Below are 26,306 nucleotides of genomic sequence, written 5' to 3' on the forward strand. Positions count from 1 at the left end.
GATTTAAAGCACTGTTTTTGAAGAGTGCGCATGTGTGAACGTGCTCTAGTGCGTAAGAACGAGCCTATGATTGAATCTGGAAATAAAGCAAATAACAGAAAAATATAAGATAGTCCTCAGATGACATGTCCGTAATTTATAGCAAAACATCTAGCATTAATTCGATCTCAAACAGATTCAGTAAAAGGAGTTATTATTCCACCACCTGTGTGACATCATTAACCAACGTGGTTGAACTACCAATTTGCGACAATATGGTTTCTGGAAACAGTTGTGACTAGCAAGTTGATTTCTTCAACGATGCATTGTACTATGGCAGTGAAGCAGCGAGTTACGTCGCTGTACAGAAACGCAACCCTGATTGGTTACAAAGTAGTTTGTGACGTCAGAAACACTAGGATTTCAAACCATGTTTTTGAGACTGTCTTTGGTTGACTGCAGTTTTAAGGAGAAAATCAGCAATGGTGTCGACTTATGAATTTACACATGGTTTGTCTTAAAACACATTAAAAACACCACATAGACATATAAACAACATTAAAAGCTTGGACTTTAGGACTTTAACAAATGGCCGAGTTCACTCTTAGCCTAGCCTACATTACAAATAAGCTGGGTAATGTTTACAAAATGAAAACGGAATGCTCCTTTACCATTTGTATAACTGAAAAAAAAAAAAAAAAAAAAAACCTTTAGAGAACAATAATTAACGGTTTCTTGACCATTAGCAAAACATTCTTAGAGCATATTTGTGTTAGCTTGGAAGAGCACAAGGCCTATGGGAGGCAATGATGCTCGAGAATACAGTCTGCGGCTCGACACACACACACACACACACACACACACACACACACACACACACACACACACACACACAGCGAGGAAGAGAGACAATTCAGTCCACGAGACAGAGAAGGGAAACGCATCCGAAACGCTCTCATTCGCGCAGCCTCCAATCTATTTCTCTCTCTCTCACTCACTCTCTCACACACACACATACACACACAAACGCGCGTGTTCTGGTACCAGGAGGCTCGCGCTGTATTGTTTCGGCGGATGGGTGGAGGAGTACACACACACACACACGCACACACAGAGCTGAGGATACAGGCATCACGCTGAGGGTAAGCGCTCCACATCTCGACTCTGACTCACACACAGCTGATTTTTTCTCTCTTCCTTTCTCTATGGCGGCATCCTTTCGCTCCTCCTCATTGGTGCTACCCCCCCCCCCATCTCTCTCTCTCTCTCTCTCTCTCTCTCTCTCTCTCGAGCTCTCGAGCTCTCGAGCTCCAGGCCAATTGGTTGCCTGCCTTCAACTGCTCTCTTCCTTCTCCTTCTGTCTGTATGTCTGTCTGTCTCTCCTCTTCCTCCGTCTTCCTTCATCGTGTGAAGAATGATTAGCATACAGGAGGCGAGAGGAACTTTCCAGCGCGAGTGAACAGGAGAACAAGTGAGCGAAGGGAAGATCGTGGGAACATACAATCAGGAGCGATTGGAAAGTTTGAGCGAAGGCAGCATTTCCATACTGGTGGGTCACTCGTGCTTTTATCTTTCTGGCTGGGTTGAGCTCGTACACTGTGTGTTTTATTTCAAGTTTTATTTACTGTGCACGTGTTACCGCCAGGAGCTATTTAGCTATTATAGGCTACTGGATCATAAGATAATTAGCCTATAATAATATAATTATTCTAAAAACAAAGAGAGAGAAACATGTCGTGCTTTGTTAGATTAACAAAATGTAATCAGGTTGACTTAGTCATAATTCATAAAAAAAACAACCTAAATAACACCTTTTAACTTGATAATTTAGATGTTTAGGACAAAACAGCTTTACAGTGTAATGATTTTCTTACTCAGTATTTTTGTCTTGTATTCCAGTAGAAAAATCTAACAATTCTTAAGTCAAGAAGATACATTTACTTGAGAAGCAAAATTACATATTAAGTCTTCTTATATATATATATATGCCAACAGGGTACGGATCATAATTTCGTTTTTCTTTGAATCCCATTTATTTTTCTTACCCTTTATTTGTATAAACTTGATACATTTTTAAACAGGACTTAATATCTTATGTCATCTTGCTTTTCATGTAAATGTATAAATGTTTATATATTTGTACTGGAAAACAAGACCTAAATATTGAGTAAGAAAATATTTGTTTTCTTGCAGTATAGAAGTAATATAATGTAAGGTACGGTTAAATGAGCACATTTGAAAGAGTGAAGTTCAGTTCAGAAGATCATTCTTCCTAATGCACTGCAGTTGATTTGCTCTGTATCAGCCAGACTACATCACTACTGTGTGTGTGTGTGTTGGACGTCTCTCTGCACATGCTGCTGGAATATCTGTGGTTAATGTAAGTGGATGTTGTGAGTGAGAGGTAAACATGTCTCTCAGGTCACGAGCTGTTGGGCTTTTTCTCCAGAAGCTTCTGTGGGCTAAGGCTTGGTTTCTTGTTGAAATGGCTCTACTGTAGAATCTGTATGCTTCTGGGTTGGACTTACTGTAAGGCTGGACTATTCGACTTCCTCATGAGAGTTGTAGAGATAACTGTGCGCTGCTGGGAAACTTCGTTTTCTTGAGATGACTGCAGATAAGATGTATTACATGATGAATGCACAGATATGCCTTCAGAAGAAAATTATTTTAAATGCAGTAGCCATTTTTCCTTCATTGAACATCAGTTGTATATGAGCATTCCCCACCCCTGCCTATATATTTTGAGTTGCATATTTGGTTTTCATACTTTTGTTTCTTTATCTTAATCATGTGTCAACATCAAACTCTGAAATAACATTAGTTGATCCTGATATTTATAAGAAACTGCGGTAACACTTTATTTTACAGTGTCCATGTTACACGTCACATGTAGTTACTGTATAAATTATGCATAATTACATGCAACTAACCCCAAACCAAACCCCAATCCTAATCCTAAACCTATAGTAAGTACATGTAGTTAATTCTCTCTGCACTGAGAAGGGCAGTAAATGTAACAACCCAGCCAACACAAAAATGGGTAACACTTTACATAATGTTACATGTACTTACCATAGTAATAACAGTAAATTATGCATAGCTACATGCAACTAACCCTCAACCAAATCCTAATCCTACCCAAACCCTATAGTAAGTACATGTTGTTAATTAATATTACTCAGTACTTAAATATATAATTACACTGTAACAATGACACCTTAAAATAAAGTGTAACCCAAAAATGTTTCAGAGCGTTTTGCTATTGTTCCAATTAAGTTATGAAAACATTTCTGAATGTTCTCTAGACGTTCAAAACGTTCTGTTATTCAAATAGCATATGTTTCTTGGTTATACGAACATTAAGGAAACATTGAACATTCTTCAAACATTTTGGGAATGTTACTTCTGAATGTTCTCTGAATGTTTTGAAACAAGTAGTAAGAAAATGTTAGAAGAACATCCAACTAAAACACACTTCATTAACGATGAATAATTAATGTTTCATGTTAATGTTTTGAGAACCTTGAGAACATTAGCTAAAGTTCTGAGAAAGTAATATCATCATCATCACACCGTGTTTATGAATCAGGGGAATCTTTTTTATAATGTTACTTAAAGACAAACTAAATAGTAGCTAATTTTTTTTTAAATTAGCAGCAAGATAAAAAACAGTCCATCTACTTTAGGTTATGTGAAGCAAACTCTCTTTTTCGTTGCATGTACACAGACTATTCTCAACACTATACAGTAGTGTGGAACTGAGACAAAGTGCACTTTATTTTGTGTTAATTAATGATCTATATTGTAAGACCCACACATTCTACGCTGTGAGTGAAAGCCCAATGGATCTGATGTACTAATATAGAAATAGTGGAAACACACATTGCTTTCTTGTATAGAAATTGACATGCATATTCTATTCTATATTGAACATTCTATTCTATATTGAACATTCTATTCTATATCGAGTCAATTAAGAATTCAATTCACCCTAAACAATTTCACAACTGTGTCCATAATTGAGTACTGTATATTACTGAATACTCAATAACTTGGAAGAATATATCATTTTAACTATATATTATATTATATTGTATTATATTTTATTATATTATTGACCAAATTTCTTCCCATGTCAGGTTTTAGATACTTCTGTTCAAAGAAAGTTGTAGTTTATTCTATTATGATAAACAATCTTCAATTTGTGATTCTGACCACAATAAAATGACACCAGTTTTACACACTTCTTTTTACATATGTTCTTCATTTTTGAGAAGAGCGTATCTGCAATCATCTGTGTATATGGAAATTCTAAATAAATGTGATAATTAAGGCCAATAATAAATTATCTACGAATGACCAGAGCATGTTTGCATATTGTACAGTATAGTATACTATATTATGTTTACTTTGATATGACAGTCAAAGCTGAAAATGATTGAAATCGAGTCTTACGTCATGCATGTGCAGTGTCTCTGGTATAGGATAGAGATTACTGTATAAATAGCACATCCATTATATGTGTCCAAGTATAGATTTTGTGTAAGGCAGAGAGAGCATGAGGCGTGTGCATAATACAACTCAGTGTGTGAACTGTGATTGAATTGAAGAAAGAGCCTTCATCTGATTCCCATTATGCTTTGTATGAAATACTGTTTTAATTGCTGCAGGTGATCAGTTCATACATTTCAGCGAGAATATGAAACGTTCACTCCTATGTAAATTCTGGCATTATTTGCGCACCCTCTTATCGTTTCACACCCAGATGCTGTTCAATTTTCAAAGGAATATTAAAGTCTTTGTGCAATTCAGTTTCACACAGTATTTGGAGGGACAGATCATCAATGCGTAATGACTTAAATATCAGTGTACTGCTCACTTAAATCTATCTAAGATTGATGAATCGACTACACTGTTATGGTGTTTTCATTGACAGATGTGGTCACTATGAACCATCACTTAAACACTTCAGTATGTCTTAAAGATCTCAAATAACAATCCCCATAGAAGTTTAAATGGTATTTTCATTGTGTGCAGAACACATGCAGACTTGCTTTACTGACTACATATTATTGTGCTTTATTCTTTTTTTTTTTGTTAGTACATAAAAGAAAATATGATGCATATTTTAAAATGACTTCCCAATAAACATTAAGGTCTCTTCGGTGGTGGTGTAAAGTATTTGAGTAAATGTAATCAGATACTACTCAAGTAGTAAAAATAACTTTTTGGCTACTGTACTGAGTATCAAAGATATTAGCAACTTTTACTCTCTACTTGACTACATTTTTTGAATAAGTATATGTACTCTTTACTCCAATACATTTGTTATGAGTAATTCAATTGCTAATTACGTTTTTCATGGGACCTAACTTTTTCTGCAGCAGTTTATTCCTGCTAGAAAAGAAGGGATATCGCCATCTTCACGGGATTGAAGGTACTGCTTGTGCGTTTTGCCGTCAAGCCGGGTTCACACTGTACGATTTTGGTCACGATTTGGCCGTCTGAGACAAATTTTGCTAATCCTAAAAGATTCCTCTGATCCTAGGCGAAAATCTGAAGTCTTTGATCGTTAGTTTGACATGTTCACCGTTTCAATAAAATTTGACCTCCGACGAAATTCTGGCGGTGTCAGAAGATTTGACTCTCAGTTTTCTTGTGTTTGGACTGACCTTGACAGTCATAGAGTCTGGCATTAATGACAACTGAGATCTTACAGTAGGCTCGTTTCCATTACAGATTTGCGCAAAACTTTTGCGATTTTTTCAAAATGTCGACAAAAAACGATTGCGAAATGATGGCGTTTCCATTAACCGATGTTATGCGACTAAAACTTAATTTTTTCCTCTCGTGATAAGTCATTCCAAAAATCATGGCGACGGATGTTGGTAGGTTTACGTATATCCCAGCCACTGCACTGGCTATTATTATTAATCGAAGGAGACGTATGTGTGTTATCCAAGCATTAATGGCAAGGAAAGACCCTTAGCCTATACTTGTGAGCGGCACATATGAGGTGTTTCTGGGTGTTTCTCCCTCATTTCTGCTTCGAGGTCTTGATTGTGGCATTTCTTTGAGGTTTAGAATCCAGCATTCCTGTAATTCTTCTGTCTATTATGAATTTAATAAAGAACTCTGTCTCGTATTCTGTCCAAACACACCACGCCTTCTAAGTCAGGTGACTGTAAATGCGCAAAAACTGTTTCCATTGCAGTTTTGCGAAATATTTCTTTTTCGAATTGCCTGAAAAACCCCCTCATGCGAGCGGAAAAACTTTTTTGTGATAAATGGGAGTTTTTGCGAAATTGATGCGTTTCCATTGGGCGTATTTTCAATTCGCAATTTCAATTTGCGCAGTTTGAAGGGTAATGGAAACGCGGCTAGTGTGACATGGCTTACAGCGAGAATCATGTTCCTTCAGTCTGACAAGCAGCAATCGTAAAGGACTATTATAAATGTGCATCTGGCTTTACTCACCCAAACTTATGCACAACGCTACTTTACTTGAATGTGAGTGCATTAGCAGGTAGTTGCTGAATCACAGGTGTTTCATATATGAGATGAGGACATGAGGACAAGCCAGCATGACTATTGAATTTAATCAACATTATTTAATTTATCCGTCATATTGAAGAGACCTTTCTGGCTATTGAAAGGTAGTGGCAGACTGTGATAAACTCATTTCAAAATAGATTAATTTCACACTGTTATTGAACTGAACTGAATAAATACACTATTGTCTTTTTACAGCTGCTTTGCAGAATTTGAATTTGTCTCATAATTGAAGTTTGCATTATTGATCATTATAATCCTGTTTATTACTGTGAAGCTGCTTTGAAACAATCCGCATTGTATAAGATGCTTATAAATAAAGGTGTCTTGACTTGAATAACGTCACCATTTACGGTATTTACGGTTCTGCTGACGGACCGATGGCTGATCTTTATTAGGCGTGAAGGCCACATAAGTAATTTGGATCATGATTGATACGTGTGATGCTCATGCGTTCTGTGCGAGAAAGAGCCTTCCCCATCATCATCCATATCAAAGCATGATCTATATCTAAACAGTGAGGCCAATTAAAAACCCATCTCGACTGGAGCGAGTCTGTAACCGAGAGTGTGGAGTGTGACGCAGACGAGTGATTGATACCGTCGCTCACCTACAGACACAACATTCATCTCCTCACCTGATGGCACCACAGTCCCAGCGTGTCAGAAACACAGGGATCTGCATGAGTTATGTGCTCTGCAGCCGTAGGGTTAGTCATCGCTGTTCTCCAGAAGAGGAGGAGGAGGAGGAGGAGGAGGAGGAGGATTACCGCTGCCTGTCTTTGAGGACTCCAGCGTCTTTTGACCAGGATTAGTGGTGCACTGCTTTAAGAGAGGATGCTTTCTGTGCATCCTGATGTTATTCTCTTCTGTGTGAGAATTGTGTCAGAGTTGGAACTGAAAGCATTGTGAATGTAGGAGCGGGGCGTCATTTGGTTTGATTTCACTTGAACGATGAGGTGAGACAATTAACTAAAGCTAGGGATCTTTTAAACAGTTTATATATATATATGAGATTAAACAATATGGATCTACTTGGAATGACATTAGAAACCAAACAAGAAAGACACATGAGGCACTTCTCTTATTTAATATACTGTACATTTACATTTGACACTTGGCTGAAATATGTTGATCCAGGAACATGTCTTACTTGGCAAAATCACTGTGGATGATGGATGGATGGATGGATGGATGGATGGATGGATGGATGGATGGATGGATGGATGGATGGATGGATGGATGGATGGATGGATGGATGGATGGATGGATGGATGGATGGATGGATAGATAGATAGATAGATAGATAGATAGATAGATAGATAGATAGATATAACCTGTATTTAACCTTACAGAAGTGGTCTAAATCAGAGTAAAAAAATAAAAGAAAATAATTCAGATTCCATGTGGATTGTGCTGTTCACAAAAAAGTCGCATATGACCAAAATAATCAGATTTGGGCCACTTTTGCCTGCAGTCTGAATGTCATGCACTATATACTGCTGTTACCTAAACACCCGCTAGTATGGAATAAACATGACTGTTCAGCACAAAGATAAACACAATTTAACATTTATAATGTTATAATGAAGTTACCTGTTTCAACACTGATAATAATCATAAATGTTTCTTGATCAGCAAATCATAATATTAGAATGATTTCTGAAGGATCATGTGACACTGAAGACTGGAGTAATGATCACAGGAATAAATTACATTTAATACAATATGAAATATGGCTGTGTTTACAGTTGCCATGAACATCAGCCAATCAGGACATGGCGTTTACATTTGTTCACATCAAGTGGTCTCTGTATCTGAATAACTGGATTTCTGTTTCCTGCGGGATATTTGAATTAGGTCTGTAATAGGCCTTTACCCCGGACGCAGAAGCTTCAAATGACCTGGTAGCAGAAAACTACTTTCATTTAGACTCTATCAATGACAGTGTATAGCACGGGATTTTTGTGGTTTATTCATGTACAATCGATCACAAATAGGGTATTTAATCTACCAATTTAAATTTCCCAACATTAATCTTGTATGATGAGACAAAGAAACATTTTATTCCGACGCATTTCATGATTGAAAAGAGAGCGCGCAAGCATTTATATAGTCTACTGTATGTGTAGTATGCAGAAAACGTCACATTAAAGAGCATTATATTAGAGCTAAACAAGGGTAGACTAGACGACACAAGAAAACCTTATTGGTAAAGATGGTACAAATTAAACAATGCTCTCAATGCTTTCATTCACTTACTTTACTGTCTTAGATCAAATTGATTGAAGGAATATTTGATTATTTAAAAATAACTGATCATGTTAAACGAGTCATATCATCCATGTTTAAGTGCAAAGATTATAGTGTGTAAAGAATAGGCTATATTGTAGACAGACATGGGAGATTATTTACTGTATATTATAGTGTATTTGTCTGTCAGTAAGTAACTTGAGCAGCGTGTAGCTCTTCATTTAAATCTCACGATTCTGCTGACAGTCGTCTCGTTCAGATAATGTTGCACAATTAAAATGAAACACACAGGGAATACCAAGTAACTCTAAATAAACAGTTTTAAATATTGACGTTTACTGTCAAATACTGTTTAAATATATGACGCCGGCGGCTGGATTGCGCTTACATTACACTGAGATCCACTCACAATGCGTACCTCCAGACAGGATGACATTTCGATCAGAAATGCATTTATGCTCGTCTTTTCAGTGTGTATGTGGACAGCATCTGGATACAGGTTGCATGTTAATGCAAAGGTAGATCTTTGGCCAATAAGGCTTTGGCTCAGTTGAAATGAGCTGCTCATGCAGGGGTTTGAGCTATAGAGATGTTGGCAGCGTGTGATCCTGCATAGTGCCATGAATATCACTAACATCACGAGTGTCAAGCCGTCAACAACTCCCTTACTGTTGCCATTACACACGGTAACGTGACAGCTTCCTGGGAAGTTTTCCTTAAGTAAGTTTCATTAAGACACGAGATTATTTAGGATATAATGCCCAAGGATATTAATATTTTCATGTTTGTGATCCATCCGTCCATCCATCCGCCAATGCCATTCTGTGGGGTTGTAGGATTGGAAAATCAGTCTGGAAATCCTTGGAAATGCTAATTCAAGACTTTCCGCTGGATTTTTAACCTCTGCCTTTGAATCTTAATGACATTCACTGTGCATGTCTGCCAATGAACAAGAGCGTTCCAGATGAAACGTTATGGAGGCAAAAATAGTCCTCCCCGCACAGGGCTAAGAAGAGCAGAGCGATATTGAAAAATGATTACAAAACACCCATCCATAATTCATCAAGCATATTGTTGAGGGCGCGGGACTCTTATTATGGCTGCTCTTTAAATCAGATTTGTCGGTTTTGATCAATGTAAAGTCTTCTAGTGACACGACTGAAATATTTGGCAAATATTACTCTGTCTAATGGATAATGGATTAAGACAAGTGATGCCACTGGGGATGAATGTGTAATAGCTGAAGGTAAGAGTACAATCATTTGAAGCAGATTTTCTCACCTCATTCTTGCAAAAATGGTTGGATTTGACTTTGAATAAATACACAGAGCAAACTCATCAAAGATGATTATTAGAAGTTATTGTCATCATTAAGGGACAATGCTTTTAATTTATTTTGAAAGTAAGAGAAATGTTTTTACATGGGTTAACAAATGGGTTTAACAATTATTAACCATACCATATTGATCCCAATCCTAAATGTGTGGTTACCAATAGCTATTTATCTTTACAAATCCTAAAGCACAGTGATTTTGGAATCACAAAGTGACCATTTATGGTATCACTCAGTGCACATTATAATTGAAATGTTAGTTTAATAACCCATGACTTCTGCTGCTTAGGTAGCTAATATCATTCAATCGCCCAACATTTCAGTCAACATTCTTGTGCTGAATGTCTATCGCTGCAGTTTACTTATAACAAAGTTGAACTCTCTGAGGCCAATGTAATTGTGAACATCTATAATACCGATTGAGACTGTAAGAGAAATGTACTTCTGTTTGCACTATTTCGTCAAAATAATGATGTCCCTTTTAGTTCAAACTATTATTTTTAACTGGAAAAATGTCAAAGCATAAACCGAAAGTGCAACTTTATATTTTAACTTCTTACAATGGCTTATGTAAAACTAAGAATCATTAAGAGATCCAAATGTGATAAACATGGTGATATGATTATAATGACCAATGTCCAAAACCCAACTTTTTGGATTTTGTGTCATGAAAATGTTGAAATACTGTGCTTTGTATAAAAACACTATGACAGACTAATATTCTTTTAAGTGAGGCTGTCAGAGAAAAACCGTCATACAATTTTCACTCTTCAGGAGAATAAAAAGCTAAAATGGTGAGATCTGTCAGCCAACAAATGAAGCTCACTTATTGTTGATTGCATCTCTTTCCATTGTACGAAAACTTTTTTGTGTGTTGAAATTACACATTTAGCTACAAGCACGATTACTTTTAGCTATTGATTTCTTTCACCTCTGCTCTTTAGGCTTTCACAATGCCTTGATCGCTCATTTTGACATTCATACTATCAATCAAATGGACTGCCTGTACTGTTCGCTGTTCAAGCATGAGGTTGAGCCTCAAATAAAACTCTTTAGACTTCCAGAAAAAGCTCTGAAAAGAAGACGGCCATCTCAAAACATGTCGACCAATATTGAAGGGTCTTTTTTTATAGACATTCAATATTGGAATACTGTACATGCAACAAAAACTGTCTTTGCGCTTTATTGGTTGCATGCTTTAGGCTAGAAACTCTGACTTAGAGATGCAAATGCTTGGCCGATGCATTCGTAAGCTTGTTGTGCTGTACTTAATGTATATTTCTGCTTTACTTTCACAGTAACAAACCTTGGTTCTCAATCATAGCTATAAACATGGCGACAAACTTACTCAGCCAGGGGTGTGTTTCCCGTACAACTACGTAACTCGCTGCTTCACTACCGTAGTACGATGCATCGTTGAAGAAATCAACTAGCTAGTCATGACTGTTTCCCGAAACCATATTGTCGCATATTGGTAGTTCAACCACATTGATTAATGATGTCACGCACTTTGTGGAGTAATAACTCCTTTTACTGAATCTGTTTGAGATCGAATTAATGCTAGATGTTTTGCTATAAATTACGGACATGTCTTCTGAGGACTATCTCTTATTTTTCTCAGTTATTTAGCTTAATTCCCGATTCAATATAGGCTCGTTCTTACGCACTAGAGCACGTTCGCACATGCGCACTCTTCAAAAATGGTGCTTAAAATCTCTTGACAACCTAAAAGACGTAAATGACATTTGTATTCTAAATAAAAGATACAGATTGTACTGAATGTCAGCTTGCTTATTTTGCTCAAGATAAGGATTTATTGAGTCCACATGTTATACAAACAAGAAACTCTGCTTCTAACACAGATCGAGAGCTGTCGTTCCAAACACACAACTTTGTGATGCTGTTTGCGAATGTTCGTTATAACGATGGTTTCGGGAAACACGACTCGTTGAATTATGCTGATAATGACGGAACTTACGACCATAGTTGGCTAACGATTTTTTGGGGAAATGCACCCCAGATTGATACTTGGTTTGGTTCAAACCTTAAATGTTGATTTAATATTAATTATTAATAATATTTCTTTCCCCAAAGACAAAACCATTAATACAAAGTAACATAATAATTATATTAGAAAGACACTACTTTGTAGCATACATTAAATTGTTAGCCAATGTGAAATTTTGTTTACTTACTGTAAATAAGGTCTTTCAAATCGCTTTTAATATTTATTCTGATGTCTTTTTAAAATCATATTTGCATTGTATTTTCTGTTATGTACTAATAATTAATTAAAAAATGAATTAAACCCACTATGATTTCTGCAAGTTAATATAGTGCTGCAGTGATTACTTATTTTTGTTGGTCAGCCCGTAAGTTCACATCACCTTTGTTCCCTCGACAAAAACCCAACAGGATTTTTCCACTGGCTTTTGGATTGTTGCAGAAACTACACCACAGTCACATGACTTGAACGTCACCACCAACTTTTTCAGTCTTTAATTAAAATCATTTTGTCTGAAAGTTGGAGTTATAATAGTTTGCAAGAGCGCAATTATAAATACGAGGCGTTGAAAGTGACTAGTGAGTGGATAACTGGTTCGGTGTGATGATGTTTAATGTAGTGCCATTTAGACACTTCTTAGCAAACGCCCTTTTCAAGACAAGTAAAAACTGTATACAAAAATCACAAGGGGGGTCTACTGATCTCTTTAGAAGAATAAAACATGAAAATATCTTGAGCTTGTGTTCACCATAGACCTTATTTCAAGCATTTAATAAAAAAAAACCCTTCAAAAAACCCCCATTGACTTAACTTGTTTTGCCCTGCAAAAATATGCCATCCATGTGTCTGAATAATACGTTGGTCATTGTAAATCAAGGTATCTTACTAACAATAATTTTTGCCCTCTGGTGATTGGGATACTCATGCGGCCATTCGAACAGTTCTGGTGGCCATTCAGTGGAAGATTACGAAACAATCACACACTCAAAACCCGTTTAACTTTGCATGCCCAAACCATAATCATACATTCAGCAAATACTAAGGCAAGTACATAGAAAGATGTGGAGAGAATTGTAAGACTAAGAGACAAAAGTGTGTCCCAGGGGCGCCTTTGTCAGCGGTTTTTGGGAAGAGGTGAATGAGACCCCCAGGTGCATGCTGGAATTGCCCTACTTCCAAAAGCTACATCTGCCTATTGTTCGTCCTGGATTTACTAAGAACTAAGCCAACAACACTCACAAATCTTTCTGTATTCTGTTGGTCTAACATGGTGGTATATAACCGGCAATGCAGCTATAGCTTCTAGATATTCATTTGTAGGGTCTTTTAGTCTCGGTTTACTGTAAATAAAACCATGCATGAGGCATTCGAAAATCCAGATAGCACTGCATGCATGGTCTGTTTGGAAGCAGAGGAAGGTGCTGCCCGAGTCTTGCTCTGACCTATTTTCCCCAGCCCTGCCCAACACTTGAGGTATGGAGCTCTGAAATAGCTCAGTAAGAAAAGTGGTGCAAGCATTTCCATCTTGCATAACAGGCTGATGGTTCTTTTGGCCAGCCAAGGCACTGAGAAGCAGTGCAGTGTACACTGAGAGTAACACAAGCAGGCGGATAATTGCGTCAGTGAGTTTTCAGACTGTTGTAGTGCCACATTTTCGCAAAGTGCTGTGAGGTTGGCAGGCTTTTTCGGCAAACGCTCTTTTTTTAATTTTTTTGTGTGTATATTCTAAGCAATGCTTATGCAAGCAATGCTTGACACTACATGTGTGTGAAATCAGCAGCACTGTTTAAGGGAGTGACAAGCAGGCTACTGTAGCTTTTTGTTGAGTCGCTTTGTAGAGTATAGCAAAGTGTAAAAAATGTTAAACAGTCATTTAAGGTTCTGTGTTTATGCAACATGCGGTGTGTGTGGGAAGCATAACCAAAATGTTATATTTCAGTATATGTAATTTAGTACTTACACTACTTGGGTGTCGGTATTATTTTTTAATGTCTCTTTTGCTCACCAAGGCTGCTTTATTACATTATTGAAATTTAAAATAGCTGTTTTCTATTGTAATGTTTTAAAATGCAATTTATTCCTGTGATCATAGCTGCATTTTCAGCATCAATACTCCAGTCTTCAGTGTCACATGATCCTTCAGAAATCATTCTACAGTAATATGTGCACTCAAAAAAATGATTTTAGCTCTTTGTTCAATTTCATTAATTAAAATGAGCATATACAACACAACCCTTCATAGAAATGATTCCAGCATAATTTCATTAAATGTAATCAATGTAATTTAAAAAAAATTTGGTTTACCAAATTTTTTTTAATTGAGTCAACATGAATATTTTTCGTTCGTCTTAACCGGATGTCACTCAAAAAAAGAATTTTGGCCTCTTGTTAAAATAATTAATTACAATAAGCAAAAGTAACACGATTGTTTAATATTGTCACAACTTAATTTAAATGTGTTCAATCAACGTAATTCATTTGTGTGAAAACTACATGAATCATTTTTGTTGACATCTAACTGGGCAGTGGATCTGTAGTTCCCAGCATGCTTTGCAAGGGACTGCATTAAGAGGGTCAATTTAGGGAAAAAGTGTTATTTTATGTGTTTTTCAGTAAATGGAAAGATGTTGTTAGTTAATGTTAGTGTTTAATGTTCAGTTATGTTAGAAACTTAGAGGACTTTCTGTAATGTTTTTGAATTTTGTGGTTACCATTTTGCAGAAGAGTGGTGACTGTGTTTAGGTTGTGGGCTCAGTATTATGCTATATGTGCATTAAACCTCGTGTTCAGGTTGTGGGCACTCAGTATACACTGTGTAAACCTTGCTCACAGACCTGCACAAGTAATAATTCAATTGAACACTAGTAGTGTCTATCATTAGAAGTGACCGTCAAATTAATTAAAATTATAATGTTGGTTATTTAAGGCAGGACAAAAACTAAATGTAGTTAACCTGACAAAACTTTATCTAGCAGGAATGACTAAATTAATTTTAAATTCATACAACAAGATTACAACAAATTATTTCAAACTATTTCGATTTTGTTGGAAAAATGTAATTCAATTTCGTGGAAAACCTTTCCTTAATTTAATTAAGTTCGTTCAACAGATTATTTTTTTGAGTGTGGATTTGCTGCTCAAGAAACATTTCAGATTATCAATACTAAAGCAGTTGTGCTGCTTCAAACTTCCTGACTGATGTATTAATGGCTATTTTGGGGTAATCTGGTGAATTAAATACTTAAACGCATCTCAGTTGATTATTTTCTTTTTGTATTGGTAATGGTAAATTGATGGATGCAAATCAAAATATGTCATATTTGAAGTCTTGTACATGGACTGGATGGAGAATGGCAGTGTGACAAAGATGGTTCATATCCTGATAAATGTTCATTTCCATGTTTTCTCTCTTGCTCATAGATGAATCATTCATAAAGCTATCGCCAATGAGAGCATTCTGCATTAGGGCTGTTTTCTTACTCCTCCACTTTATTCTCTTTTATGTAACATGAGATAGCACTATTTAGACTGGATACAGTTTCTAAACTCTGTCATTTTATGCACTGATTGGGACATGATTGTACTCTGGTCATGTGTTCTGGATGAGTGCATCACCAAACCCACTGAAATAACCAAGACTTATAAATGTGATTTAGTTTTATATAATGTATATGATTTTAAATGATAATTACGTATTCCTGTCTCTAGCAGTCAGTCAATAAGGACGACTAGATTTTTATATTTGTATTTTACGTCAAATGGGATGCCAGAAGCAGGAGAAGTTTAACCTTACTTTTGACCAACTAAAAATAAAATAAAAAATACAACCACATGTATTATAGATTTATCATATGTATGGCTTGGTTCAATACTTAAATTTTGATTGAATATTAATGAAAAATATTTCTCTTCCCAGTCAAAAACATTCATACAAAGTGAAAAATGTGTTTATTATAGAGATCTTATACTTAATCAATATATTTTATTTAGACATACTCCAAATTGTTACTTAATTTAGGTAAATATAAACAGGTTTTGGCTTTTTACAACTTAATTTCACCATGAACAAAAACTAAATTAGCTATGATATGAAAGAAGAATTTTCACTTGAGATAGAGCCATAATTTTTTATTAGACTGATATAAATGACAAACTATAACTATAAATGACATAGTTGTTTCACTTTTATGTGAATGTGGCATATGTGAAGGACAAAATAAATGGGAATTACCACAATTGCAGATACTCCAGTACAGATGGCTTTTTAATTGTAATTTATCACCCATGAGTAGGTAATCAAATTTTTACTACTGTTTTGTAAAAAAGAAATGAATAGGATTACTATCATTAAGTCATTTGAACACAAATGTGCCTAAGTTCAGTGTACAGTAGCCCCGTCTGTATAGGTTTTATTCGATATGTGGTTCTGATTGTCGTTATATCTGTACATTAGCTCTTTAATGTTGTTGGTGGCGTTGTTGTTCGGCTCACTGGTTTGTGGCTGAAGGCTTTGTTTTAAGCGTGAAGGGCACTGGAATCTGTCATGCCTGGCATGCCCTCTCTGGATACATCTGCCTGAGTGCTGCAGACCTCTCAGGATGTGTGCGAGAGACGCCGGCTGTTGTGGGCTAAATAATCTGAGTGAATGTGAACGTGCTTGAGACTCCATAGTCCTATAGAACCGGCGACATCAGGGGATTTCATTTCCAAATCTCTGACATTCACAAGCTTGCTAACCACTAATCCACATCTGTGCAAGGCAACCCATCACCCAGCTGCTGAGCATGCAGTGTAATTGTATGAACGGCTGACTGAATTATTTTTTTTTATCATCTAAAATATGAGAATATGAGAGGTAGAATGTGGGTTGGGAAGGAAGCCTGAGTATTTGTTAGCATGTTGCTATGCAGTTGCTAAGATGTTACCTGGTGTTTGCCCACTGTCTGAAGAGAAAATACACCTTTTTGGTTCTCTGGTCTTTGGATTTGTCTCTTTGAATGTCAATGTCACTCTGCAAGTGCTATGAGTTTGGGTCGCTTATTATTACCAAATTCGTAATGAGAACTGTTTATAAATCTTTTGTCAGAAAAAGAGAAGCTTTTATTAGCAATTAAGCAGCCAAGTAAATTACTCTGTACTGCAGGTAAAGACAATCTATACCTATTTTAATCATGACTCATGAAGAGTTTTAGCATGCTCATGGATATAGCCGTGTTAATGTATTTGGTCTTGGCAGACTGGATCTGCTACGATGCTGCTGCTGTGAGCGTGTACGATTTGTTGCTTCTGCATGAATAGACATTCATAGGTGGAGGGTTTTAGAGGAACTCTAACGCTCCAGCAACCAGCGAAAACAGATCCAGATTTTTTAAAGAGGACCTATTTAGCAAAATTCACTTTTATAAGATGTTTTTGATCACAGATGTGTGTCCACAGTGTGTGTAAACAACCAGCCTATAATGGTAAAAATCCATCCACTCCTTTTTTTAACCCCTATAAATCATAAACAGTCTCTCCAAATGAGCGGTTCCAGATTTCCCCCTACTCTTACATAAACACATGACTGGTGACGATCTGCCCTATTAGCATAGAGTGAGCCGTAGCAGTACGCCATTACTGTTTCCTCGCTGTTCTGTTATTCAATGTACCAACGAACACAAGAGGTCTCCATAGACTCCCGGCATCTGAGCCACTGAAGACACCGTGGTTAAATTCCACAACAACTACATTAATTAATCAACCAACGAAACTTCCTGTTGCATTCTAAGAACTTCTTCCTAAGTCTCTCCATCAGTGTCCCACTACAGTTTGAACATGTAAGGCTGAACACTGTCACTGATAATTTCTGACATTTTGGCTGCGTGACATTCCCCAGTTTTGTTGTTGCCCGAGTATCCGAAGCATGAGCTGTAAAGGCTCCACCCTCTTCTGGAAAGGGGGCAGGGAGCAGCAGCTCATTTGCATTTAAAGGGACACACAAAAAGAGCATGTTTTTGCTCACACTCAAATAGGGGCAAATTTTGCAAGCCATAATAAATGATCTGTGGGGTATTTTAAGCTAAAACTTCACAGACACATTCAGGGGACACCAGAGACTTATATTACAACTTGTGAAAAAGGGCATAATATGTCCCCTTTAAATGTTGAGAAAGCAATCTCATTGGCTGCAGAATCAGCAGTGGCCAATTAGCTTCTGCCGTGTAGTAAATATATGTGATTGCAAGCAGATAGCATTTAAAGGACCTACACCAGTCTGCTCTATCTAGAGTTTCATGACTTATCCTTAACAGTTTAAAAGAAATGTGTCAAAATATGGGAACACTATTTGATGTGGTGCCAGTACTGATGAAAGGCTAGAAATTCCCCAGCAAACATTAGAAGTCCCAGTGCTGTTGGACTGTTATATCAGCACTGTTGAAACATTGCTCAACCAAAAAGATCCAAGAACCTATTATAAAAATAGTGTAAAGCATTTTTTCAAATAACTAATCCTATGACCAATAGTAAGTTTGCTAAGTGCTTGCTTAGCAAACACCACTAATAATCATACATAATATTTTAAACAAATAGTCAAATCACATTTGTTTATAAAGTGCTTTATACAATACAGATTGTTTTAAAGCAGCTTCACATTTATAAACAGGAAAATAACAGTGTTAATGTTGTAAAATCAATCAATTATGAAATGAATTCAGTTTCAGCCATAAGTAGCTCTACATAAGACAATAGTGTCACCGTTATCCAGCTCAAGTCAGTTCAATGTTTATTCAATTCAGTTTTGCAAAGTATATCAGTAATGAAACAAAGTTCAATTCAGTTTTAAGCAGCTTTACAAAAGACAATAGTGTTGTCATCCAGCTCAAGTCAGTTAAAACTTTGTTCTCATCCGATGGCGTCAGTGCAGTAAAATCGATATTACTGAATATTAATTGTCTTTTAAACTAAAAATAACAAAATCTATCATGTTGTTGTTTTCAGAATGAGATAGAAGCTGATGTGTTTCATGTACAGGTCATAGGCATGAAGGATGGTTCCTGGAGTGCGGAGGCATGTCGTGTATTCTCTCTCATGCACAAATGTGTTAACATGGCTGGCTGCTCCCGCTGTGACGGGGTGAGGTTTGTTGTGGCTCCGCCCCCAGTGCTGCTGGTGTTGGCTGGCTCTGGCCGTCAGTCAAACTGCAGGATGGTGTGCGGCTCTAGTTGCGTGACTGCTGGGCAACACCTGTCACACAGAGTGTTCCTGTCTGAGACAGATACGAACTGACAGCTCGAAGGCTCTCTCTCTCTCTCTCTCTCTCTCTCTCTCTCTCTCTCTCTCTTTGCTGGTGTATAAGAGGAACAAAAGGACATACCTCCATCCATATATCTACAGTATAGGCTAAGTGTGCCTGGATTATAGTATTATAATATTGTTAAGTTATTGGCCTGTTGTTTCAGTGGCGCCTGCAGCTGTACACAATGTGCACACTTCGTTGGCTATGTGAAATCAAAACTCAAAATGTATGGCCATAAGAAGTCTTAAATAACAAAAAGTGTGAATCTTAGCTTTGTTTAGTAATGTATTAAATTGTATTTTTTTCATCATACTGTTCATTCATTTTAATGAACTGTTCCAAATACTGATTGTCAGTCACTCAACCCTGCATGACATTTACATACAATGTTTTTTTTTTGTTTTGTTTTTTCTCGGAGATGCTAGCAATAGCATATCATCAGTGTAACAATGAAAACAAACGCCATGCTTTCTAATGACATCTCCCAAGTGTGGCTTGTACAGGGTGAAAAGCAACGGTCCTAGTACTGAGCCTTGAGGTACTCCATACTGAACTTGTGATCGATATGACACCTCTTTATTTATTGCCACAAATTGGTAATGATCAGATAAGTATGAACCATGCGAATGCAATTTTGGTTTGAAAAATAACTTGACAACACATTATTGATGTATTCTTGAAGATTCAACCAGCAGTTTGAGCTGCTGTTCATACATTTCAGGACCCTGGACAGCACCCCGGAGAGTAAGCCAATGACAAAGACTACAGTATATGTGCTACTGCCTTGAACAAAAGCCAAATGGATCATACTGCATTAGCTTTAGTACTAATCACCATCACCTTTAGGGACTTCCTAAAGGCCTATCAGTGTTATTACCCTGACATTACCAGTCATGTTGTTTTGTTCCCTCCAAATGAGAGTATCAGTATAACCTCAGACTGATGATGTTTAGTCTCCCATGAGTAGTGCTTTTCTCAGATGATGGGGCCGGTGGCAATCTCCTTGTTTACAATCATATGGCTCCGGCTCAAATGGTATCCCCTGATTTTCCATTTCCATTTTTTTCTCTCTCAACAAGAGGTTCATAATTGGAGGTTGCCAGGGCAATACTGGACTGAAAATAAAGAGGAAGACAGATGTGCATATGTGATAATTAACTCCGTCCCAATGAAGAGTCATTGGCCTGTAAGGCACGATATATTGCGCTGCCAGCCCGAGCTAAAGGGCATGTGTTGGGAATCTCACAGTGGCCAGCAGCATGCTAATGTCACACTTTTGATGAGGAGACACACTTCCAAAGTGTGACAACAGCTTCACCCTTGGAGAAAAGCGAACAAGAGGCAGACAAACAAACAAAGAGCGACACAGATTGAATCTTTAATAGCACACGCATGGGAAGGATTTTTCAGTGAAACAAAGCATGACCTCAAAGAAGACCTAAATGCATGAGCAGTATTTCTCTGCCGGGATTATTCTGAAATGGACTTTTGTTTATTGGGCGGCTGTCTTCAGCGTTCAGCGAGAATCATGCACATACCTACTTATTACATTAGGAAACCTCTTAACAAGGGTAAACCAAGCTGCATCTGCAATTTAATTATTTATACATTGGAAGATTTGTAATTCTCATCCAAATATCTGTTTTGGTGCACTGTGCAGTTTTACTGAGAGTTACGCATAGGCAACTTTTTTTTTTTTCTAAATTAAGTCTAACTCATTTCAGAGCAACAAAAACATTGTGTGTTATACCTCAATCTATCATAGGTTTTACATTAAAATGCAACCAATGGTAATCTCTATAGCTCTTTTGGCGCATTTTGCTCTCAGCGACTCTCTGAATGGTGGATTTTTTTTACAGCATCATGGGTAATGTCGTTTTTTACCCGTTTTTTCACTGTTAAACACAGTTCTTAAAAATAAGTTGAAATAATGTGAACTAATGGCTTCAACAAAAGCATATATCATCGATTAACAGCCTCAGTTTTATAAGTTATCGTTAAAGATCTATTTCCCTATAGAGAAAATTAATGAAGTTTTTACTTGCGAATTCTATTTAGATCACACACTCCCTCTTTATATGAATCCAGGTTCATCAACATAGGAACGAGAGTAAGAACTAGTTCATATGTGGACACACCTATTGAGTAGAAATATTTCCTGAGAACCTTTTCTTTGCACATATGTAAGAACAACAATGTAAACACACAATGTTATATAAGGGCAGTCCTTGGAGTAGCCAAATATGAACCATTGCCATTCTGTCATGCTTTGTTCCATGTAACGCATAATTTGACAGATCCTACTCGTAAAAACAATGTGCACTTGTCTCTCTGCCCCGGCACGCTGCGCGTCTTTTGTCCTGTAGCAATTAAAACGTCTTTGACAATAGCTGTTTCTTCAAGCACCGGCTTGATATACACCCTGCTCTTTGACACGAAAACAGGAAAAATAATGATATTTCCTCTTTTACTACGGCCCCATGCTGAGCAGAAACAAAAAAGGAAAGCAAACAGAAAGAGCTTGGAAGACAAGAACTTGTGAGGGATATTTTTAACTGCACGATAACAAAAAATAATAGGAACCTAGGCACAAATAATAACATGGCAACACTTCCTTCAGCCTGCAGGACAGTGTATGTGAGGGGGTTGATAAAGAGACAGTAGCAGAGCGTGACTGAGATGAGATGTAACACAAGCTGAGGTTGTTTTGATGGGGCAGGGAAGTCAGTTTACTTCACCACTCCAAAAGAGAGAAAGGAGCATCGCATCTGGATTGAGTGCTTCTGTTACAGCTAATGTATATTTTCTTGCTAAAAACCCATTACATAAAAAAAAAAAGTCACACACACTTTACATTAGGTGTTTATAAACTATGTATTTACATTAAAACAAGTATAATTGCTAGGTTCAAAGTACTTAAAGTGCTCATGTTGTATTGCAAAAACAGTTTAGCTGCTATTGGTGTGTGATACGAGTAAGGTTAGGACAGTTTTGCTGGTATGGGTTGGTTTAAGGGTGGGTTGAGAAGACAGTGTTGAGCAGGGATGAGTCATGATTGACCTAGTTTTGTCACGTAACCAGACCTTCAGACTGACGGCAAAAGGTCCGGAGTTCATTGTAGCTTTAATTGACCAAGGACTGCCTAGAGGACATCTGACTAACATGTAAAGCAACCAATCATAGTTCGTTTTGTTCAGAGTCATGTTTAAATGTAAAGTCAATGTCCCTACAATGTTTCTGTGTAAGGATGGCTTTTATATAGTCTATGCCATGAACTTCACTTACTTCACATACTTTTGAAAATCCAATGTTTAGTTGATCCTGATAAGTGTTCATTGTCACAGTTGTGAACACAACTGCTTCTTCCATGAAGGGATTTGGTGTCACCAATCAGATGCCAACTTCGAAACTTCCCAAATGTTTCCCATTTTGTGTGCCAAGTGCATCAGATGTTCAGTCAGTCGTGGGCATGACATCTGAGGCTGAGACTATAGCTGTGTTTACATGGACCCTTATAATCTGTTTGTAATCGGACTAGTTGCACAGTCGGAATATTAAAAAAGTCACACATAACCATATCAATTGGAGTGAATTGGCTAAATCCAATTGGAATTTCGTTTCTGAAGCGGTGGTTTAAATCTTTTCTAAACCATTTGATAGGACATGTAAACACTTGATCTGATTGAAAGCTGAAACTGGAAAGTTCTGCACACGTGTAATGGCATATAAATGGTGTAATGATGTATGATGCACAGAATGGGCTGTTGTTGTTGAATATAGTGTCATAAATAACTGTTGTGTCAATCTAAACTTCTCCCACAGACGCATTGTTTTGAATGTGTGAAGGGGCGTTTGTACTCCTTGATCAATATAAGCAGCACTGCACAAAGATTCATGCGCTCGTCATCTCCTAATTAAAACCCTAAATAGATAAAGCCTGCTTTTTAAATCAAAGAAAAGCAATGGTTGGTTAGTTAGTATGTGCCAACAGTGGGAAACTCAATATATTTGTGCAGTGTGACATACAAACTAGCGTTCATGTAAACACTATGTTCAGATTCATCAATCAGAATGATTCCATGTAAACAAAAATTTCCACCAGAATCCTGCCTACACCGGACGCAAGCGTTGCGTCAAAAGCATATAGAGCCCATTATATAATTAGCGACACAGTCTACAAATGCATCACATTGCCGACAGTAAATTAGCGAAATTTCACAAGCAAAAACATTCCATTGTCCATTTTTAGTAGTGTAGCGATGTATGGTGCTAGTTCACTGAGATCACTTTCAAAGCAGCTTTCTGTTGGTCAACAAGGCGAATTCGCTTGACAAACTTGAACCCGATTTACCATTGTCCAGTGAATTTTCATGGGCGAAATCCACTCATTTCATTTGGACTCCATGTGTTTTGGAATTTTGCTTAGATTCCATTTGAAATAACTGGATTTCGCCGAGAAAATTCACTGGACAATGGCGAATGCGACTGCACACTTAAGTTAGATTCTTTTTGCAGGATGTATGCAGCACCACTCAGTAGATGTCACTGTAATTTCTGATCTCTGTAATTGTCTATTCTTGTAATGATTACTTTAAATCTTAACTTTGTTTCTCAGTGAACTGATCCAAGAAGTTATTCCAGAAGTTATGGAACAGCAAGCTAATTGTATGGAACTGATGGATGGATTTCGCCAGCTCTAGCTATTGTGGTGTGAAATACAGTATGCATCAGATGGCCTGTGAACTGAAGGATAAGGGTCAGGAGATCATCAATGAGCTGGACCTGTTTTAACATAATCTACAAATGCTCCTTTAGCACACTTTATCCTTGGTTAACCCTTCTACGGACGTCTTAAATTCATCCCCTTTGCACTTTGCCACTAGTAGCCTAGTTGTTGAGGAAAGCCACTGACTAGTTAATTTAAATGTTTTTATACATCCCTATTGCTAAAGAAGCAGTCCAGTTATATCCATAGTAGGTAAGCGACATAATAACAACATTAATATGATATTGATATCACCAACAACTGGTGAAATAACATGAAGAACTCAAGGCAGGTCATCTTTAATAAAGTGATATCTTCATGTCTTAAAAAAGATTCACAGTTAACTCTTTTCCCATAAGTGTTTTATTTTTAAGTTGCCAGCCAGCACCAGCATTTTTGATCATATTCACATCTATCATGGCCCCCAGGATATTTGATTGTATGAATATGTAAACAGTCTATAGGCTATATCAAAAGAAAGAACAAAGCCTCTGCTTAAAAAAAAAAATCATTCTTTTTTTATCAACGCTTGAATGTGGGTTTAAAAAACAACATTTCGAAGAAAAAGCTGAGAAAACTGTTTTGTCAAAGAACAGAATCGGAACGCTGATCAAAACATAGAGGGAGTAGATCGAGTTCATCAACACCCCAAAGCTTCACAGTTTTTACCTCAACATTTTTCTCTGTAACGTTAGGCAGTTTTGATTTATATGCTGTTGAATGTTTGATTATCAGCGTATTTGTGTGTAAGCAATCTTGTATCCACTGCTCCTGGTTTACGCAGATCTTCTTCTTTGCTTGTCTTTAGGCCTGGAAATACTGTTCTCTTTCAGACGTGGCCCCTAAACACAGATTGCCGGAAAAACTTGTCAGTTGCGAGAAAGCCTTGTGTCATTAATGACGGATAATCTCATCAATGGCAGGGAAAAAGTTAAAGTCACTGATTTGACGGCAGATGACTAAATAATATCTGTATTATACAGTGACAAAGAGGAGCACAAGGAACTTCTATTGCTTGTTAATTTATAAATCCAGTCCTGAATAGGGAGTTCTTGTTATTGGAAAATATATGAAGTCCAATGAACAAGGCTGCACTTAAAATCTGGATATTTACATATTTGGCAGATGGTTTTATCCAAAGTGACTTACAATGTATTTAAGGTTAAATTTTGTTTCCTTGTTTTTGTTTTCCCTGGGGATTGACCCCCCATGACCTTGACATTGCTAGCGCCATGCTCTACTGTTTGAGCTACTGAACAAAGGAGAGACTGCGAAAGGGCAGGACCATTTGCTTTGCACATTCAACAGGGGCCATGAGAGGCATGTTGACATTTCTCGGGATTATTTGATCCATTCAGTATGCAAGTAGTCAATAAAATGGATAAATATAGTACGTGAGCATGACTGAAATGGATACAAACGTTGTTCTGGCTCATCACTAGACTCAGATTGATGGGAAACTTGAATAAATATATTTGAAATGTTTGAAAAACTGACCAGAACAATACTTGAATATTTTCAGAGCAAAACAGTGACTCCTGGGTCTTTGTTGGGACAGCCCAGGGTTGTATTTTCTAAAAGTATCATAAGCCGAAGTAAATCACAGAAATAGCCATGCAAATCTATTACAATATTTACTATATTTGGCAGTGTCCCAAAAGCATTATAACTTATTAAGAACTTGAAAATCAAACCTTAAGTGGTACAAATGTTACGTTTTGTACATCTCTTGTGCTAAAGTAGTCCAGTTCAAGAAGAAGTTTATCAAAGGTAGATCAGTCACACAATGAAATTAAGATTTGAAACCCTGATTTCAACAATTGTTGGTGACATTAATAAGAAGTTGAAGGACTCAAGGCATGAAGAACTTGAAAATCGTTGTAGAGCTTGTGCTCTGTTGTCATTTTTTTTCCAATGACATTTGGAATATTTAAAGGGAAATTGTCTAATGTATTTTCAAGGCTGATAAAAAGGATGATGATTTGCAGCCATGAATGAAAAGCAGCCATATATTTCACCTACTGTTTCAAAATAATGCAACAGTATGTACTGAGTGATCATGGTGTGAGATATTTTGAATTTAATTTCATACATTTGTTTCATTAAGTTACTTAACATTGTTGGATGTTTATGGATTCACA

The 26,306-nt window shown here is 37.0% G+C and overlaps 1 protein-coding gene across 2 annotated transcripts in view; it reads left to right on the top strand.

The window, feature by feature from the left end:
• The first annotated feature begins 894 nt into the window (after positions 1 to 894).
• myt1lb (myelin transcription factor 1-like, b) overlaps positions 895 to 26,306 on the top strand; it is a 143,374-nt gene continuing 117,962 nt past the window's right edge. For both annotated transcript variants that reach the window (XM_079853236.1, XM_079853237.1), the window contains exons 1-2: positions 895 to 1,121; positions 1,393 to 1,528. The gene's annotated coding sequence lies outside the window, so the exon portion shown is untranslated. The remainder of the gene's footprint in view (positions 1,122 to 1,392; positions 1,529 to 26,306) is intronic.

The sequence above is a fragment of the Squalius cephalus genome (assembly GCF_949319135.1).
Source record: "Squalius cephalus genome assembly, chromosome: 20".
Lineage (NCBI taxonomy): Eukaryota > Metazoa > Chordata > Actinopteri > Cypriniformes > Leuciscidae > Squalius > Squalius cephalus.